Raw genomic sequence first — 4,316 nt, 5'->3', positions numbered from 1 at the left:
ATTGCCCAAAGGCTTTGCTCTGGGCACCGCCTGCATCCTCACCTTCTCCTCGCATGGCCAGGAGATGGCCAGGGGGAGATGGGGACCCTTTGGTGCCAGCAAGGAGCATGACAGCCTTGCCCAGCTATTTGGGCTCCAGGTTCCCGTGCTGTCCCTAGGCTATGTGAGCGGGATGCTCGCCTCCAAACTCAAGCTCAGGCACATCTCCTTGCCCAGCCCCAGCCCCAGCCACCCACCTGGACCCGCTACTGCGGGTGAGAGGTGCTGGAGAGAAGCGGCACCGCTAAGCTGGCCACCAGCTGCCACATCCCCGGCCAGGGCCAGCTCCCAGGGTCTGTGCACAACTGTCCCGTCCTGTCCCCACAGCCACCGTGCCCAGGGGAGGACTGAAACCAAGGGCAAAAGGCTGATTGCCCTCCCAGCCTGGCGCTACATCCATCGATATCCGCGCCGTGCCTTAGCCGATCTTGAGAGATAAGTGAATCCCCCGCGCCGTCTGACAGGCGGGTAGACATTAATAATTATGTACTATTTAAGGCTGATTGAAAATGAAGAGGTGGAGGTGTTGGGACAGATGTGGCAGTGCCAGATGGATTGTGATTAGATTAGCACCGTTCCATTTGACGGGATCTGAACCATGCTTTAATCATTTATTGTGAAAGCTCAGCTCTGCGCCGGCACACGGGTGCGCGTCGCCCTCCCTGTTGCTCCGCTCTTGCGACATTTGTTAGTTTGGTTCACCCTGCCACGAGTTGTCTTTGCTTGAAACGTGTTGTGTTTACAGCTGGTGTTTCAAGCCCCGATCCCTCCCCTCTGCCTCTCATCTCCTTGTTTGTACAAAGCCTCCTGCAATTGCCGAGCTGAGCCTGTTAGTCACTGCCGTCGTATAAACAACGCAGGCGAGCAGTCATCTCCTCTGCCATGAGACGAGTCACGTAAGTGAGGAGTGGGACCCTGACCAAAGAAGGGCCCAGCAGGCAAAACTCCAGGAGCAGCATCTTCTCCTCCATCACTGCCTCCGTTCCCGGTCAGATCCAGAGCTTTCCTCGATGGCACTCAGCCTTTGGTGAGGATCCTGCAGCTCTGTAACTGGCTTTTTTGCACAAAACGCATCAAAAAGTGCTTCTCCAGACCATGCAGCAGGGCTGGCGGCTGTGTTACGGAGCAACGCAGCAGTCCGGGAGGAAAAGGGAAAATAAAATAAAATAAAATGCCAGTATCCACTCGAGATCCCTGGAGCAATAAAGGGAGGCAGAACAGGATTACCTGGGTAACTGGAAACTAGCTCAAGACCCTCACTGGCAGTGTCATGCAATTTTAATTATCATAAGTGGTCTGGATCTCAATGGATGGAAAAACTTATTATTGTTATTATTCCCTTCAAACGTGATAGGTTTTAGTTAAACACACATCCATATCTATTAATCATGCAACATTTAAGATGGAGCCAAAGTAATTAGCCAAGATTCAGACTGCAGGGATCACCTTAAAATAAAACATAAAGCAGTTGCCTCCCTGTAGTCCTTATTCAGCCATTCGATTTTTCTGTTCCCTGGATGTTAGGCTTGGGGCATGAGGGGGACAGGAGCCTTTTGGAGCCCAAAGTCCAGCTTCCTGGCATCCCGATGAGCTTTTCTGGGAGGCTGATGCTGCCGTGCCGACCCAAAGCTACGGAAATGCAGCGAGGTGGTTGCATCTCAGTGGCAGTGAAAGAGGGTTTTGCATCGACGTGACGTTTGTGAAGCACGTCCAGATGAAAGGCAGACTAACTGTAAGCTATTATTATACTGTCTAATATAGTTTAATATGTGTGCACTACTTTCTATAGAGTGCAATACAATCAAAACCACATTACTTCTCCATGTGGGTAGTTTTCCTGCGTTGACTTGTTTCCAAAACAGATGTGAATTCTTAGCGAGGTCTCCCGCCCCTCTCCTTAAAGAGGATAAAATGTCATCTTTGCTTATGCGTGCAAAACCAAAGGGCCCATAGGAACACAAAACTGCCATTTCCAAGTAGGTCAGGGGGTTGCGTGGCCCAGCGTCCCACCCTGAACCCCAGCTGTTCCCACATGTTTCCAAAAAGGGTACAAAGAGGTCTCATAATGAGTGAGAATGGGATAATTCATCTAGCTGATCGCCCTAACCTCAGCCCATCCGTGCTGGTGCATGCCCCAAGGCATACTTAGAGCTGTTATTATCTCTAATGCAATTTTAGAAGTTTGGGTATTTTTTTTTAAGCTTTCCTTCGATTTTGAGAGCTTCTCCTAACCCTGGCCTCGAAACCCTGTAGCCATGAGTTCCACAGGTGATGTGCTGCACATGCACGCTGTCCTTAGCACAAAGCCTCTGCAGCTCTGGAAGCTGTGATAAAATAACCAGGTTCCCCTTCAGCTCTGCCCCTGATTTCCCAGCATTTGGGGACCACCGTTCCTCCAGCCTTGCCCTGAAACATTTGGGTTAGCCTAAAGAGTCTTCCCCCAAGAGTTTAGGGCTGGTGTCCCGGTTTGTGCCCATCTCTCCTTATTCCGTGGTTCTTGCAGTGGCCCCGGATACCTGCACACCATCCACAAAGCAACCCAAAGCCCCCTGCCACCAGGGTCTGTGCAGCCCCCACGGGTCTCCCATTGGGCTCCTGCACCTCATTTTGGCTGTGCAAGAAAGCAGTGCTGGAGCTGGGCAGCTGGGGCGGAGGCAGAATTGCCCTGCTGTGGCTGAGCAGTGCCCTGGGACCGTGTGGATACGCGGGGGGCACCCACCAGGGCAGCTCTCCAAAGACACCCAGCCCGGACTCAGCGTGCACCAGCTACAGACGCCTCTGCTTCCTCGCAGCCTGCAAGGGGGTTTCCATTAGGAAATGCCGAGTTCCCGTCTAACAGACACTCCCTTCTCCCGGCCTGGGTTGATATATGAGAGGTGAGGGCTGGGCAGATCCTTGCGTAAGATCAGAGCATCCCCAGACCCGGCGGGCGCTCGGCAGCTGCTGCGAGCGAGGAGTCAGCGGCGGGGCAGGAGCGAGCAGACCTCGTGCAGGGAGGAGTTGGGACAGCAGGAGGGGAAGACGCAGGCTGTCCGGGGCTCGGAGGGGACGAGGGGGGAACCCAGCCTCACATCCACGTCCCCCCAACCCCGGCTGCACCTTGCGGGGCCGTGCCTGCTCCCCCTGCTCCGGCCGCCGGCCCCGGCGCGCTCCCCGCCGCACGCTGGCCGCCGGCCCAGCCTGGCGGCTGCAGGCAATGGGTCTTGCCGCTTTTACTCCTGTTTACAGAAATGGGAATTTGCATGATGAAAATAACCTGGGACGGATTTTGATTTTACTGCCCTTGGCAGCGGGCTTGGAAAAAAACGGTGCATAGTCAATTACTGGAATTTTTAAACACAAATAATATTTTATGTGATCAGCAGGCTGGCTCGGGGCCTGGGCACCGCGCTCCAACGGCACTTATGAAAGGAACAAGCCATCAATTGTGCTGCCGCGCACAGGAGCCTGTGGGCAGGTGCAGCCTGTGTTGACCTTAGCGCACACAGCCCTCTCGGCTCGCTTAACCCGTGAAGTATGGGGCCGGAGATTTGCAAGGCTCAGACTTGGCTCTGGCTGCCGAGCTCTGGCTGGAAATTTCTTCCCTCCCTCTCTCCTTTTTTTTTTTTTTTTTTTTTTTTTCCACCAGAAACCCAGGGAAGCATCATCCCTCGGCAGACACGGAGAAGGGGGGGGATGCACGAGGCCGGGACACTCGCTTCCAGAACTGGAGGTGCCGAGCAAGGCGCCGTCCTTTGCGCCACGCCACAGCCACCCCAAAGAGCCCTGCCCAACCTGTCGGTGGCGGGGAAGGGGTTAACCGAAGCAGGGGCCCCATCCATTTCCCCCAAATCCCCACCATCCTGGCAGGCGCCCCAAACCAACAGCCCTGGGACCTCATTCCCAGAAACGCTCAAGCCGGGAAGGCGGGTTCCGGGAAGGACCTGCACGAGCCAGCGAGGCTGTAACGCGGGGCAGGAACCTCCCTGGCAGCCACAGACCCTCCCGGGACGTGTTACTGGGATCAAGGGAATTAGGGGAATTACACTCCCCTCGCTGTTAGGCAGCTGGGGCGAGCAGAGGCGGCGAGGCGGTATCAGTGAGGCCAGGCATCCCCGGCACAAGAGAGATGACTTAGGAAGGCAAAACACTATTAATTCATTAATTTATCACAAATACTTTTTTTATTATTATTATTATTTTTAAGCGCCGGGCAGTGAAAAGGCTTTAAATTTCCAGGCCTGCTGCCAGTTTCCTCCTTCTCTGCCGTGCTCGCTTTAAAAACCTCGCCCCACGGG

Source organism: Aythya ferina (assembly GCF_964211825.1).
Source record: "Aythya ferina genome assembly, chromosome: 25".
In the NCBI taxonomy this organism is placed as follows: domain Eukaryota; kingdom Metazoa; phylum Chordata; class Aves; order Anseriformes; family Anatidae; genus Aythya; species Aythya ferina.
This window is presented reverse-complemented; position numbering follows the sequence as displayed.